This window comes from Hyla sarda, unplaced genomic scaffold, assembly GCF_029499605.1.
Source record: "Hyla sarda isolate aHylSar1 unplaced genomic scaffold, aHylSar1.hap1 scaffold_1741, whole genome shotgun sequence".
Lineage (NCBI taxonomy): Eukaryota > Metazoa > Chordata > Amphibia > Anura > Hylidae > Hyla > Hyla sarda.
The window spans coordinates 52,619-69,362 of NW_026608384.1; the positions used below are offsets into that span (position 1 = coordinate 52,619).

General features: G+C 43.8%; 1 long non-coding RNA gene across 1 annotated transcript; it reads left to right on the forward strand.

Annotated features, from left to right (window-relative positions):
* Positions 1-1,734: 1,734 nt before the first annotated feature.
* On the forward strand, positions 1,735-11,567 carry LOC130312938 (uncharacterized). Its single transcript, XR_008860981.1, has 3 exons — positions 1,735-1,944; positions 8,384-8,437; positions 11,341-11,567. It is a non-coding gene; the product is annotated as an uncharacterized LOC130312938 (long non-coding RNA).
* The last annotated feature ends 5,177 nt before the right edge of the window (positions 11,568-16,744 follow it).

Here is a 16,744-nt window from a genome sequence, read left to right on the forward strand (position 1 = left end):
CAGAGTTATTAATGCTTAAAGTGACGGTGGTCAGATTTGCGAAAAAGGGTCCTTAAGGTGAAAATGAGCTGCGTCCTTAAAGGAGTAGTCCAGTGGTGAACCCAGTGGTGAACAACTTATCCCCTATCCTAAGCATAGGGGATAAGTTGCAGATCGCGGGGGGTCCGACCGCTGGGGCCCCCTGCGATCTCCTGTACGGAGCCCCGACAGCCCGCGGGAAGGGGGCGTGTCAACCTCCGCACGAAGCGGTGGCCGACACGCCCCCTCAATACAACTCTATGGCAGAGCCGAAACGCTGCCTTCGGCAATCTCCGGCTCTGCCATAGAGATGTATTGAGGGGGCGTGTCAGCCGCCTCTTCGTGCGGAGGTCAACACCCGCTATCTGGCCGGAGAGCCTGGCCCCCGTACAGAGAGATCGCAGGGGGCCCCAGCGGTCGGACCCCCCGCGATCTCAAACTTATCCCCTATCCTTAGGATAGGGGATAAGTTTTTCACCACTGGACTACCCCTTTAAGGGGCTAGGGAGAAAGGGTTGGACTTAGGAGACTAGCAGTTTCTGCATAGAATCTAGCTAAGATGAGTCATGTGACCAAGGATCTATACATTCTTACACATACATATATGGCTCATAAGTAGGGGCAACAAAGAGTAAAATGTCAACTCTTTCACAGCCATAATACCTCAATGTATTCAGTAGTAGACTTATAAAAATAACATGTTATGTAAATGTGACTTATGATAATGTCCATATTATGATGGGCCTGCACCCAACTAAACATACAGGGGAAGATTTATAAAAACCTGTGCGGAGGAAAAGTTGACCAGTTGCCCATAGCAACCAATAAGATTGCTTCTTTCATTTTTAAATGGGCCTCTGAAAAATATAAGCAGCGATCTGATTGGTTGCTACTGGCAACTGGTCAACTTTTCCTCTGCACTGGTTTTGATAAATCTCCCCAACAATCCTTTATTTTTTCGAGATGAAATGTTTTCCCCATGTTGTATAAAATGAGGGGACACAACTCTTGGTACAACTTGGTACTAACTGCCAGGAGTGGTCCATATGAGCCGACCATTTTGAAAGTCAAAAGAAGCTCTGCAGCAGCTGCGTTGTGTAAGATAAATTATAGCCCCATGGTCTGAATATAATACGCTGCCTTATACTGTTTAAATGGTCATGGAAGATCATAAAGACCCTTTTGTGACTTCAAATATTCTTCTATTTTACAATAAGCCTTCATTATTTTATATATATATATATATATATATATATATATATATATATATATATATATATAAGCTTTGTATTAGTTATTGCTTACAATTCAGTCTCCTATACAAGGAAGGAAACATAACATATGAGCAGTTGGATGAGGTCCCAGGTGACATGGAGTAGCACATATGCGGATTTACCTGTGTGGTGTCTATAAATGTAAATTATATATAGGAAATATACTGAGGAGCAGCTTTTGCATTAAGGACAGGCACTTCCATTAATAATTAGAGGGGATTGATGTCAGGGCCTACTATTGTAGAGGTTTCAGCAGGGATATTGGTTATTGATCCAAAATTATTGGGGAGATTTATCAATCATCCTAAAACCCTATTATATGTATGAATCCAGCAGATCATCTACATACAAAAGAGCTGGTTTGTGATTGGTTGGTCTTGATACAAGTGAGCTGGCCTGTGATTGGTCTGTCTGGCTTGGCACCTGCACGGTATGTTTGTCTGTTGTCCTGACAACCAACCACTCAGCTGGAGCGACCGCCAGAGGAGGAGCTATTCTGTGATTTCTGAGCCGTACAAGTGCATTATTGTATTATTTGTTGCGTCTTAGTGTCTGTGTGTGTTGTTTGTTGTTGTGTGTCTGTGTGTCTGTGCTTTTATTTCAGGTAACACCTCACTTTCCGGTTATACCATCCTTTCCGGATCATCCAGTGGTAAGTCCTACTCTAAACTATATTATCCCTCATTAATATCGTCACATATTTCTGTCCAGTTACACATCCAGGGGGAGAATTATCAAAACCTGTTCAGAGGAAAAGTTGTCCAGTTGCCCATAGCAACCAATCAGATCTCTTCTTTCATTTTGGACAGGCCCTTTTTAAAATGAAAGAAGATATCTGATTGGTTGCTATGGGCAACTGGGCAAGTTTTCCTCTGCACAGGTTTTGATAAATCTCCATCCCAATGTATATTATAGCTGTATATTGCTCCAACTGTAAATATATGTCTGAAATAATAGGTCATGAGACTGGCATGTGATGGGCACTAACTGGTCACAGCCTGGCACATATATCATCTTATTATTATATGAACTGGGCTCTATGGGGGAGATTTATCAAAATATTTGAAAGAAGCGATCCAATGGGTTGCTATGGGCAACTGCACCACTCTTCCTCTACATGTTGGAGAGCACTGCTTTAGGCTGGAAAAAAAATGCCCCCAAAATGCATTTGGGACAAAACTACCGCTGCCAGATGTTAGCTAGGAGTCAATAGGAAAATATGAAATTCCATACCTACATAGTGTTTTAAAGGATAACTCCTGGATGTAACAACTTATCCCCTATCCTAAGGTCGCGGGGGATCTGACAGCTGGATCTCCCAAACGGTGCCCCAGTTCTCAGCATGAATGGGGCGTGTTGACCACCACACAAAGCGGCGGCCGACACGCCCCTTCCGGGCAGCTCTATGGGAGAGCTGGAGCGCTGCTTTCGGCAATCTCCGGCTCTGCCATAGGACTGCATGGAGGGGGCGTGTCAGCCACAGGTTCGTGCTGTGGTCGAAAGGGCTTGTTTCATGCAGGGAGCCGGGGCTCCATGCGGGAGATAACGGAGGGCCCCAGTGGTCAGACCCCAGCGATCTAACACTTTAGATAGGGGATAAGTTGTTACATCCCGGAGTTATCCTTTAATTTTTGGCATTACCTCACCCTTTAGTGGTGTTTTTTTGGGCTCAATGGAAACTTTTCAAAATCACTGCATTCACTAGCTATGTTCTTGTTTTTTTTGTTTTTGTTTTTGTTTTTGTTTTTTTCCTTTTCTTAAAAAAATTGTGGTGTTACTCCTCTCATAGTCCTCTATAGGTGGAAGAAAGGGCATTTTTCAATAGAATTCCTTGAGTCACATGATATAAGAATCAGTGCACCTCTCTCCCCCTTGCCATGTGTTCTATGTACAGTTAATTGTTTACATCAGAATTCTGGACCAGGCTGTAAATTTTGGTTTTGGTAATATTTTTTGTTTGTCAGGGGAGCAGATATATTAATACTATTGATTCTTGGACAGTGTAAAACTTTCAAAATCACCAAATTTATCACAGTAGCTGTATGATATAAATCTGGCACATCTTTAGACTGTCTAATATAAGTTAGTACAGTGGTCCCTCAAGTTACAATATTAATTGGTTCCAGGGCAACCATTGTATGTTGAAACCATTGTATGTTGAGACCATAACTCTATGGAAAGATGGTAATTGGTTCTGAAGCCTCCAAAATTTTATCCAAAAATAGGAAAAAGGGAGGAGTAAACAAAAATAGGTAGATAACTAATATAGATAAAGCAAGTCCTTACATATAAAAGTACGAAAGATCTGCTGGTTGCTGTAAATCACTGTCTATGTAGAGGACAGGAGCTTCTTCAGGGTCCTGTATAGTACACACAATGTCCAAAAAAAGTATCATGGAGTCGCCTTTACCTGGTGTCCAAAGGAGCAGCTAACCCTGGCACAGGTAAAGAGTAGTACAGAACATGTAATACCTCCCTGCACTGTAGAGGGTGCTATCGGACAGGAATTCAGTGCATGCACTTCAGTAACAAGGGTTTTTCCAGTAAAATATCCGTTCTGATTGGTCAGTTCTTCCAGCCATGTTGAGTCTGGATTCAAGTTAAAATGGTCCAGAAAATACTATTGTATGTTGAAACTATTGTATGTTGAGGCCATTGTAAGTTGAGGGATCACTGTATCAGTAGTTTAGTTTTACATACCATTTCTGCATTCTTTTGTTTAGCAATTTGTTTATTAACCACTTAGGGACCAAGGGCGTACAGGTACGCCTTCGCTCCCTGGTACTTAAGGACCAAGGGCGTTCCTGTACGCACGTGGGAATTTCGGTCCCCGCCGCGCACCGGGCGGGGACCGGACCGGGTTGACTACTGATATCTATCAGCAGGCACCCCGTGCAAATGCCCAGGGGGGTCCTGAGATCAACCCCCCCCCCCATGTCGGCAATTGCCGCAAATCACTGGTGAATTCATACTGGTCTACGGTGACCCGGTTACCCGGAAAGTAAGGGGGATCGGGGTTGTCCAAGACACCCACGATACTCCTGAAGGGATAGGAGTGAGGTGGCAGGGGGGGCACCCCTCCTATCCCTGCTATTGGTCGTTCAGAAGCAAAGACCAATAGCAGATCGGGGGCAGGGGGGGGTTAACGTTCGGTTCCCCCATTCTGCCCACCCACAGTGGCCGGGCAGAACGGGGAACCGTCGGTGCACAGTGCCGGAGGTCCACTTACCCATCGGCAGCTGGCGGCGATCAGCGGCAGCGGGCGGGGATTGGTCGTTCAGAAGCGACGACCAGTAGCAGATCGGGGGCGGGGGTTAACGTAGGCTGGGCAGAACGGGGAACCGTCGGGGAACAGCGCCGGAGGTCCACTTACCCATCGGCAGCGGGCGGCGATCAGCAGCAGTGGGCGGGGATCGGTGGCGGCAGAGGACAGCGATGCGGCTCCCTGGATTCTACGGAAGCCGGTGAGTTGCCTAGCAACATCTGGAGGGCTACAGTTTGGAGATCACTGTGCAGCGGTCTCTAAACAGTAGCCCTCTAGATGTTCCAAAACTGCAAATCCCAGTATGCCCAAACAGCAAATAGCTGTCTCGGCATGCTGGGAGTTGTATTTGCGTACCTCCAGCTGTTGCATAACTACATCTCAGTTGTAGTTTTGAAACAGCTGGACTGGCACACTGGTTGGAAAATACTGAGTTAGGCAACAGAACCTAACTGAAGGGTTTCCAACCAGTGTGCCTCCAGCTGTTTCAAAAGTACAACTCCCAGCATGCACGGTCTGTCAGTACATACTGGGAGTTGTAGTTTTGAAACAGCTGGAGGTTTGCCCCTCCATATGAATGTACAGGGTACATTCACACGGGCGAGTTTATAGTGAGTTTCCTGAAGTTTGAGCTGCTGCAAATTTTTTGCCGCAGCGCAAACTCCTAGCTGGAAACTCACCGTAAACCCGCCCGTGTGAATGTACCCTAAAAACATTACACTACAATACACTAACACCTAATTAAGGCTAAAACACTACATATACACCCCCTTACACTGTCCCCCCAGTTTAGCAACCGCTCGAGGCACCCTGTTTGGGAATCACTGGCATAGAATACCCCTATGTCCACCCCTATGCAATCCCTAATTTAGTCCTCAAATGCACATGGCACTCTCTCATTTCGGAGCCCTGTCGTATTTAAAGGAAAGGAAGTTTAGGGCCACATATTTGTGGGGTATTTCCATGACTCCATTTTGGAAACTACACCCCTAACGGAATGTAACAAGGGGTATAGTGAGCCTTAACACCCCACAGGTGTTTGAAGAAATTTAATTAAAGTTGGATGGGAAAATGAAAAATAAATTGTGTTACCCTAAATTTTTCATTTTCACAAGGGAAAATAGAAAAAAAAGCCCCCCAAAATTTGTAACCCCATTTCTTCTGAGTAAGAACATACCCCATATGTGGATGTAAAATGCTCTGCGGGCGAACTACAATGCTCAGAAGAGAAGGAGCGCCATTGGGCTTTTGGAGAGAAAATTTGTCCGGAATTGAAGGCCACGTGTGTTTACAAAGCCCCCATAGTGCCAGAACAATGGACCCCCCCACATGTGACCCATTTTGGAAACTACGCCCCTCATGTAATGTAATAAGTGGTACAGTGTGCATTTACACCCCACAGGTGTCTGACAGATTTTTGGAACAGTGGCCTGTGAAAATGAAAAATGAAATTTTTAAATTGCATAGCCTACTGTTCCAAAGATCTGTCAAACGCTAGTGGGGAGTAAATACTCACTGCACCCCTTATTAAATTCTGTGAGGGGTGTAGTTTCCAAAATGGGGTCACATGAGGGGGGTCCCGCTGTTCTGGCACCACGGGGGGGCTTTGTAAACGCACATGGCCCCTGACTTCCATTCCAAACAAATTCTCTCTCTAAAAGCTCAATGGCGCTCCTCCTCTTCTGAGCATTGTAGTGCGCCAGCAAAGCACTTGATGTCCACACATGGGGTATTTCCATACTCAGAAGAAATGGGGTTACAAATTTTAGGGGTAATTTTCTCCTATCACCCCTTGCAAAAATTAAAAATTTACACGTCCAACTTTAACAAAAAGTCGTCAAACACCTGTGAGGTGTTGAGGCTCACTGTACCCCTTGTTACATTCCTTGAGGGGTGTAGTTTCCAAAATAGTATGCCATGTTATTTTTTTGCTGTTCTGGCACAATAGGAGCTTCCTAAATGGGACATGCCCCCCAAAAACCATTTCAGCAAAATTTGCTTTCCAAAAGCCAAACGTGACTCCTTCTCTTCTGAGCATTGTAGTTCACCCTCAGAGCATTTTACGTCCTAACATGGGGTATTTCCATACTCAGAAGAGAGGGGGTTACAAATTTTGGGGGGCATTTTCTCCCATTACGCTTTGTAAAAATGGTAAATTTGGGAAAAAAATTTGCACTTTAGTGAAAAATATAATTATTTTCATTTACACATCCGAATTTAATGAAAAGCCGTCAAACACCTGTGGGGTGTTAAGGCTCACTGGATCCCTTTATACGTGTCTTGAGGGGTGTAGTTTCCAAAATGGTATGCCACATGGGTCGTTTTCTGCTTTCTGGTACCATAGGGGCTTCCTAAATGTGACATGACCCCAAAAAAACATTTCAGCAAAATTCACTCTCCAAAATCCCATTGTTGTTCCTTTCCTTCTGAGCCCTCTACTGCGCCTGCCGAACACTTGACATACACATATGAGGTATTTCCTTACTCAAGAGAAATTGGGTTACACATTTTAGGAAGATTTCTCTCCTTTTACCCCTTGTAAAAATTCAAAAACTGGGTCTACAAGAACATGCCAGTGTAAAAAATATAGATTTAGAATTTTCTCCTTCAATTTGCTGCTATTCCTGTGAAACACCTAAAGGGTTAACACACTTACTGAATTTCACTTTGAATACTTTGAGGGGTGCAGTTTTTATAATGGGGTCATTTGTGGGGTATTTCTAATATTAAGGCCCTTCAAAATCAACTTCAAATCTGAACTGGTCCCTGAAAAATTCCAATTTAGAAAATTTTGTGAAAAATTTGAAAATTGCTGCTGAACTTTGAAGCCCTCTGATGTCTTCCAAAAGTAAAAACATTTCAACTTTATGATGCCAACATAAAGTAGACATATTGTATATGTGAATCAATATATAATTTATTTGGAATGTCTATTTTCCTTACAAGCAGAGAGCTTCAAAGTTAGAAAAATGCTAAATTTTCAATTTTTGCATCAAATTTTGGAAATTTTTCACCAAGAAATTATGCAAGTATCGAAAAAATTTACCACTAACATAAAGTATATTTTGTCAGGAAAAAAACAGTCTTGGAATCAGAATGAAAAGTAAAAGCATCCCAGAGTTATTAATGCTTAAAGTGACAGTGGTCAGATGTTCAAAAAACGCTCTGGTGCTTAAGGTGAAAATTGGCTTGGTCCCTAAGGGGTTAAAATGCAAAAAAAAAAAAAATTTCCATAGTGTATCTACCCCATGTGAACATACCCTATCAGGACAGGTATAAGAGCTTTGTCCTGTAATAAGCCAAGCAACCCAGTGATCACATGATTGGGAGAGATATTCAGCCATTGGAAGTAACAATGAAGGTTCCCAGGGGTGGACATGTTTCATGTGCAGACTATTGTATAGGGGTCAAGTAGTAAAAGGATCCACTGCCACCTTATAGGCAGCTTCCTACTGCCCATTAGATTGCATGTAATAATACATCTCATAGCTTACAGATACTGTTGGGTTGTTAGAGGAACATGAGGGGGAGCTCTATGAAAGGCCGACATGCTGTTCTTATGCAGGTGACCTCTGCTTTCTGTGTCCAACCCTGAAGGTTCCTATTGATGACAACAAGAAACAGAAATCAACAAAACACTGGTGCAGAAAATACATAGAAAAATCCTCATATTTTTTTATCATACAAATAGTAATGTGGTAAATATATAAAGAATAATTGTATATGTCAATCACTAATCAATCAGGTTATATGAATATTGTGCAGGAATATGTCTTTACTGTTTACAGAACGAGTCAATAAGCTGACCTCTGTCTCTCTTTTTTTGGAGATGGAGCGCCACACTTTTGAAAGGACACCCCACTATGACTACACGGATGACGAGGTAAATCTCATGTTTGTGTTGACTTTCATTAATCCTATAGTTGTGAATAATAATTGCTCTGTTAAAGTGAATCTTCTCCTGAATCATCTCCATACAAGGTGTAGAATCTGCAGATCTTTGCATTTAGGTGCTAGAGGGATAAGATTACCCATACATTTAGTTTTGATGATCGCCTGTGTTACCAGCTGAAGAGTCAAACAGTTGGTGCTAAGTTTCAGCAGCATCTCCTCCCTCCTCTGTTTTGTCGGATTAAGGAACTGAGTAGTGACGTGGGCTGTCAATCATGCCGAGGGGACATTACTGCACCCAGAGCGGCGAGACTAGATAAGTATAGCTCCCGTCTAGGGGGCTACTTACAGGGCTGCTGGGGGGGGGGGGGGGACTTACAAACTGCAAATCCTCCCCATCCCTGTGGACAGAAATGTCCTCCGGGGATGGTGCAGATGAAGATATTACTACACTGCTCAAAAAAATAAAGGGAACACTTAAATAACACAATTGCACTCCAAGTCAATAACATTTCTGTGAAATCACACTGTCCACTCAGGAAGAACACTGATTGACAATCAATTTCACATGCTGTTGTGCAAATGGAACAGACAACAGGTGGAAATTATAGGCAATTAACAAAACACCCCCAATAAAGGAGCGGTTCTGCAGGTGGTGACCACAGACCACTTCTCAGTTCCTATGCTTCCTGGCTGATGTTTTGGTCACTTTTGAATGCTGGCGGTGCTTTCCTTCTAGTGGTAGCATGAGACTGAGTCTACAACCCACACAAGTGGCTCAGGTAGTTCAGCTCTTCCAGGATGGCACATCAATGTGAGCTGTGGCAAGAAGGTTTGCTGTGTCTGTCAGCGTAGTGTCCAGAGCATGGAGGCGCTACCAGGAGACAGTCCAGTACATCAAGAGACATGGAGTAGGAGGGCAACAACCCAGCAGCAGGACCGGTACCTCGGCCTTTGTGCAAGGAGGAGCAGGAGGAAAACTGCCAGAGCCCTGTAAAACGACCTCCAGCAGGCCACAAATGTGCATGTGTTTACTCAAACGGTCAGAAACAGACTCCATGAGGGTGGTATTAGGGCCCGACGTCCACAGGTGGGGGTTGTGCTTACCAGAAAATACCAAGATTGGCAAATGCGCCACTGTTGCCCTGTGCTCTTCACGGATGAAAGCAGGTTCACACTTAGCACATGTGACAGACTGCTTTCTAAAAAAAAAAAAAAAAAAAATGTGGCTGTGACAGGGGGAAAATAGCCTAAAAGGCCATACGAACCCAGCCTTGGTCCCCCGCAGCTCCTGTGTGTCTCCTGGTCCCCTGATCTTCTCTTTTCTTCCTGCCTTTGAGACAGGCAATTAGTCCAGGACTTGCTCGCTCAGCCAATAACTGGCTGTCAGAGGACACTACTGTGAAGAAGAAAGATCGGGGGACCTAACCGGGGCGAAACAAAGCTGGGGTGGACCAACAGGGCATTGGGCTAGATATATATCTATCTATATATTTTTTTTTCCTGCCCCAGCAGCATATGATTCATTTTTTTATTTTTTTTTTTTTTTTTTTTTTTTAGAAAACATTGGAATACCCCTTTAATATTTAAAGGGGAACTCCGGTGGAAAAATTATGTTTTCAAATCAATTGATGCTATAAAGTTAAACAGTTTTGTAAATTACTTCTATTTAAAAATCTTAACCCTTCTAGTACTTATCAGCTGCTGTATACTACAGATATACTACAGAGAAATTTGTGAAATTCTTCACAGTCTGACAAGTCCAGTCTGTCCATGTTAGGGACTGTCCAGAGCTGGAGAGGTTTTCTATGGGATTATGCTTCTAATCTGGACAGTTCCTGACATGGACAGTTGTGTCAACAGAGAGCACTGTGGTCAGACTGGAAATAACTACACAAACTTCTCTGTAGTATATCTGTAGTATACAGCAGCTGATAAGTACTAGAAGGATTACAAATCTGTTAAACTTTCTGGCACCAGTTGATTTGAAAACATTTGTTTTCCACTCTTTAAAGGTCTAACACATTGATAGGCTGCGCTCTTTCACTTTAATGGAACTGCCCTGCATTATCATTCACAGCTGCCTATATGGACAACCTGCTAATCCTGTAGACATAATGAAGAAGATGAGAAAGATGACCAGTTGCCCATTGCAACCAATTAGATTGCTTCTTCAATTTTTGAACAGGCCTCTGAAAAATAAAAGAAGCACTCTGATTGGTTGTAAGGGCAACTGGTAAACTTTTCCTAGACATAGGTTTTGATAACATTTCCCCCATGGTGTTCAGGGAGCATCCCAACCATCAAATATTGGTGGCCTTTCCTAAAGACAGGCCATCGACATTTACCTCTTAGTGGAGAGTAATAACACTACAGGTTATGGATACTAGATTCAAAAGGACAGAACGTTGGTTCAGGGATTTATTCTGATGCCATATTTGGAATCAGGAAGGAACATTTCCACCTGGTATTGGGCAATTGGCATGAGCCTTATAAGGTTTTTTTTTGCCTTCCTCTGGATCAACACAGTAGTGACACAATAGGCATATAGGTTGAACTTGATTAACTTTTTTTTTTTTTTATCTTTTTTCAATTGTGGGGAAGATTTATTAAACCTGTGCAGAGGAAACATTTACCAGTTTCCCATAGCAACAAATCAGGTTGCTCCTTTCATTTTTAAAAAAGCCTCTGAAAAAGAAAAAAAAGAAATCTAATTGGTTGCTATGGGCAACTGGTCAACTTTTCCTCTGCACAGATTTTGACACATCTCCTCCTTTCTAAATATCTGTCCCCCAAAATAGAGCCTAAAATCCTGAATCCTGGATGTTTGGTGCCATCTTTTCAAAAAGGCAATGTTGAAATCTATGTTGATATTTATTTCTTTATTTTTCTTAGTACCTAATATGATAGATTTACCAAGACCAGCAATTCATAACAGATGTAAAGTAAACTATCTACAGCCAACCCATACACAATGTATAGAGAGGCAGAGCACATACATGACTGCCTTTCCATGCTCGATATCACAGGTGGTCCCAACAATGAGACCCCTGCAATCATACTGCATACTTATCCCCCATTCTGGGAATAGGGTATACATCTTAACCTCTTAAGGACGCAGGGCGTATGGATACGCCCTGCATTCCGAGTCCTTAAGGACGCAGGGCGTATCCATACGCCCGTGGGAATTTCGGTCCCCACCGTTAGCCGGTTGGGGACCGGAGTCGGATGCCTGCTGAAATCTGCCCGCCCCTGGTTGTCAAGGGGCTCTGGAAAGAAGATGGAGGCCGTACCTGCAGGAGAAGATGCCTGGGGACCTGGGATCTTCGCTTGAGCCTGCAGGATCCTGATCAGGTAGGGAATCCACAGTGGGGGGGTGGAATTGAAAGTGAAAGTAAATCGATCTTTACTGTGGCAACCACTAGGGGGGCCAAACTGCAACTCCCAGCATGCCCAGAGAGCCAAAGGCTGTCTGGGCATGCTGGGAGTTGTAGTTTTGCAACATCTGGAGGGTCACAGTTTGGAGACCACTGTTACAGTGGTACCCAAACAGTAGCCCTCCAGATGTTGCCAAACTACAACTCTCAGCATGCCTCGACTGCCCAGGCATGCTGGGAGTTGTAGTTCTGTAACATCTGTCCCTTCAGATTTAGTAATTTTCATGACATTTTTGAAAATTGCTGCTCTACTTTGAAGCCCTCTAATTTTTTCAAAAAGCAAAAATATGTCCATTTTATGATGCCAACATAAAGTGGACATATTGTGTTTGTGAAGAAAAATAAAATGTATCTGGAATATCCATTTTCCTTACAATTAGAGAGCTTCAAAGTTAGAAAAATGCAAAATTTTCTAAATTTTCATGAAATTTTGGGATTTTTCACCAAAAAAGGATGCAAGTAACGCCGAAAATTTACCCCCAAAATAAAGTAGAATATGTCACGAAAAAACAATCAGAATCAGAATATTCGGTAAAAGCGTTTTCGCGTTATTAATTTGTAAAGTGACGGTGGTCAGAATTGCGAAAAAGGGCTCAGTCCTTAAGGTGAAAAAGGGCTGCGTCCTTAAGGGGTTAATAATGGGACAAACCCTTTAGGGTCTATTCACACAGCAGAATTTCCACACCAATTCCGCTTCCTTGGGTGGTTTCTGGCTTGTGGATTTTATGCGGAATTTGTGCTTAATCTGTGCAGAAATTCAGAAGTGTTAATGGGAGAGAGGAATCCCATAGAAGTCTATTGGGCTTTCATTTGAGGCAGAATTCCACAAGCGCAAATTCTGCTGTGTGAATAGACCCTTAGGCTATAATTCCACTTGGGATTTTGTGCAAAATTGCCCCCATTCTGTCGCACAGAGTTTTTTGCCTTGAAAAAGCGCTGCAGCCAGATTTCAATAAGGAACTGCAAAATGCTAGGTCCACTTGCCATTTTTGAGTTTGGCATTTTATAAATCTTTTTGGCTCAGTGGGTGATTTTCAAAAACGACCTCATGTTGAAAACATGGTGTTTTTCGAGCAAATCTGATTTATCTGCGAAGGCACGGATGCTGACCGCTGTGATTGGCCATACAGTACCGGACAATCACCGGCAAACATGAATAAGTTATGTGAAGTTCTGTTCACATCACTGGCCGGAGTACGGTACAGTGCAGGGATGTGGAGCGGTGTTGCGTGTCACCTGCTTCTCATGACTAGAAATTATGATCACAATGGGTCTCAGGAGTGAGACCCGCTGTGATCTGTCACTTAGTGCAGGTACTACTGCTCCCAACATTGAACAGACTCTGTAGTACCACAATAATCACGCACATATAGTTGATATCGGATTTTACACTGTATTTATTAAAAATATCATTATTAAAATACATCAAAAACATTATTAATAAAAAGTTTTAGAAAATTAAGATAAAAATATATATTATTTTTACAATTACATGGACCCTTTATCCATTTGGGCTATTGCCGGCTACATTTTCACGTCCCTGACCGCTCACATCAATCATTACCTGATTGAAAATGTAAAAAACTTTTTGTCATAAAAAAGAAATACTTAATTCCCTACAAATTTTCCCATCCCTACTTCTTCATTTTAAATTTTTTTTCTCTTGTACCAAACTAAATTTGTTAAAATACACCCACAAGGAATCTGCCAAAAGGTAAAAACACCTGAAAAAACACCTGAAAAAAATCAGTGGCAGTTTTTCATGCATTTTTTCTGGTGTTTTTTTAGCCTAAAAAAAACACCAGTACAAAGCTTTAGTGTAATTCTAGCCTTAGGCTTCGTCCTATAGATTATTACTTAGATAAGATACAAATAAAGACATTTGATAGGGGAAATGAGTAAAACAAGATCATTTTATTTCATCATAATGTATAGATATAATACATTACGCCATAATATGTTTAATGAGCTGAATAAAACTAAGTTTAATCTGTTCTGTTCTAGGTCTTTGAGATGAACAGAAGGGCCATAGACATTATCACAGCGTTCCAGGAAGAAGTAAGTGACATTGGAGATAATCAAATTTGTTATATAAAAGTATACATATAAAGTTTAGTAGGCATTCAGGGGATTCATCAATTGTGATATTTTTGTTGATTTGTGAAAAAGGCAAATAATTGCACAATTTGTGCACTAACTGCAGATGTGTGATTATTTGCTGTTTAAGACGGTACTTGCTAAAGGGGTGTGACCTATTGAAAAGGGGTGTGGTTGCTCACCGTTTACACTGCCAGCCTAAACTGCTGCTAAGATCTCCCCTTGCTCAGAGCTGGCGGAGATATCATCATGGGTGCACAGGTTTACTGGACTTATATAGAGGTGTCTGCTTCTTCATAAATCCAGGGAGCCTGTGCGCTGGCAGGGAAGCCTGTGCGCTGGCAGGGAAGCCTGTGTGCTGACAGGGGAGCCCATACGCTGACAGGGGTGCCTGTGCACTGGCAGGGAAGCCCGTACGCTGACAGGAGAGCCCGTACGCTGACAGGAGAACCCGTACGCTGACAGGGGAGCCTGTGCGCTGGTGGGGGGAGCCCGTACGCTGGCAGGGGAGCCCGTGCGCTGACAGGGGAGCCTGTGCGCTGGCAGGGAAGCCTGTACGCTGACAGGAGAGCCCGTACGCTGACAGGGGAGCCTGTGCGCTGGTGGGGGGAGCCCGTACGCTGGCAGGGGAGCCTGTATGCTGATGAGGCTTCATAAATGCCCCCTAGATTATGTTATGGCAGATTTTACCAGTTTTGATGAATGTGTCAGTAATCTTATGTCTATGTAGCTAACCCTAATAGACCCCAAATATCTGTGCACACAGTATAAATGACCTGCACCATTGTTTCCATCGATGAAACTGGCACCAGAGGTTCCTCTTTCCTAGGATATATCAAGCTTATTTACCCAGCCCAAAGAACTGTCCAGAGTAGAAGAACCTTCATTCCTCATACCCCATGGTGCCATAAGGAATTTTAGGAATTCATACAGCCACAGCGTCTGTCCCTCCCTCCTCCCTTCCAAAAGCAATAGTCCAAAAAACTACTTTTTTAACCTCTTAAGGACCCTTGATATACGCGTATGTCATGACACCCTGGTACTTAAGGACCAGGACCCATGACGTATGCGTACGTCATGGAGTATTCCGGTCCCCGCAGCGCGCCGGGCGGGGATCGGACCGGGATGCCTGCTGAAATCCTTCAGAACCCCCCCCCCCATGTCGGCGAACGCGGCAAATCGCAAGTGAATTCACACTTGCGATTTGTGCAATTACGGGTCTATGGTGACCCGGAATATAAGGGGGATTGCGATCCCCCTGAAGGGATAGGAGTGAGGTGGCAGGGGTGCCACCCCTCCTATCCCTGCTATTGGTCGTATAGACGCGACGACCAATAGCAGATCGGGGGCGGGGGGGGGTTACTTTCGGTTTCCCCGTTCTGCCCACCCACAATAGGCGGGGCAGGACGGAGAAACAGACAGGGACCGGCGCCGAAGGTCACTTACCGATCTGCGGAGGCTGCGGGCGACGGTGATCGGTGGGCAACGATGTTGTGCGGCTGGCTCCCTGGATCCTAGGGAAGCCGATGAGTTGCCTAGCAACATCTGGAGGGCTACAGTTTGAGACCACTATACAGTGGTCTCAAAACTGTAGCCCTACAGATGTTACAAAACTACAGTTTTGGAGTTGTAGTTTTGCAACAGCTGGAGACACACTGGTTTGAAAATACTGAGTTAGGTAACAGAACCTAACTGAAGGTTTTCCAACCAGAGTGTCTCCAGCTGTTGCAAACGTACAACTCACAGCATGCACGGTCTGTCAGTACATGCTGGGAGTTGTAATTTTGAAAAAGCTGGAGGTTTGACCCCCCCCCATGTGAATGTACAGGGTACATTCACACGGGCAGGTTTACAGTAAGTTTCCTGCTTGAAGTTTGAGCTGCAGAGCAAACTCCTAGCTGGAAACTCACCGTAACCCGCCAGTGCGAATGCACCCTAAAAACACTACACTACACTAACACATAATGAAGGGTAAAACACAACATATACACCCCCTTACACTGTTCCCCCCCCCCCCAATAAAAATGAAAAACGTATTGTATGACAGTGTTTCCAAAACGGAGCCTCCAGCTGTTGCAAAACAACAACTCCCAGCATTTCCGGACAGCCACTGACTGTCCAGGCATGCGGGGAGTTTAGCAACAGCTGGAGGCACCCTTTTTGGGAATCACTGGTGTAGAATACCCCTATGTCCACCCCTATGCAATCCCTAATTTAGTCCTCAAATGCGCATGGAGCTCTCTCATTGCAGAGCCCTGTCGTATTTCAAGGTATCAGTTTAGGGTCACATATGGGGTATTTCCATGCAGCTAAAGCAGGACGAAATTGCTTTCTGACATCAAGTTAGACTACATTCACACCACTATTTTTATCATACGTTTGCCAGATCACCTGTAGAAATTTCAAAGTTGGCCACTGCCGTATCCCCGCCAGACCCACGCCACATCTCATTCTCATTTTTGAGACTGGAGTCAGATAGTGACTTTGGTCGGCTCATTTTTGCACCGCATCAGTTTTATTGCCGGACTTAAACCGCAACATTCCATGGTTTTTCCGTCCAGCAACAAAACCAGATTTTGTTGTGAAAAATTATCTGACCAGAGTCACTATCTAACTCCAGTTGGCTCATGCAAATCAATGAGACAGGTCTGTCGAGGATACAGCAGCGGACGGTTTTGAAATTTCCGGCGATCCGGCGACTGTATGAAGAAATCGTGGTGTGAATGTTCCCTCTGTGATCATTTTTCCAGAAGGGGCGATTTCCC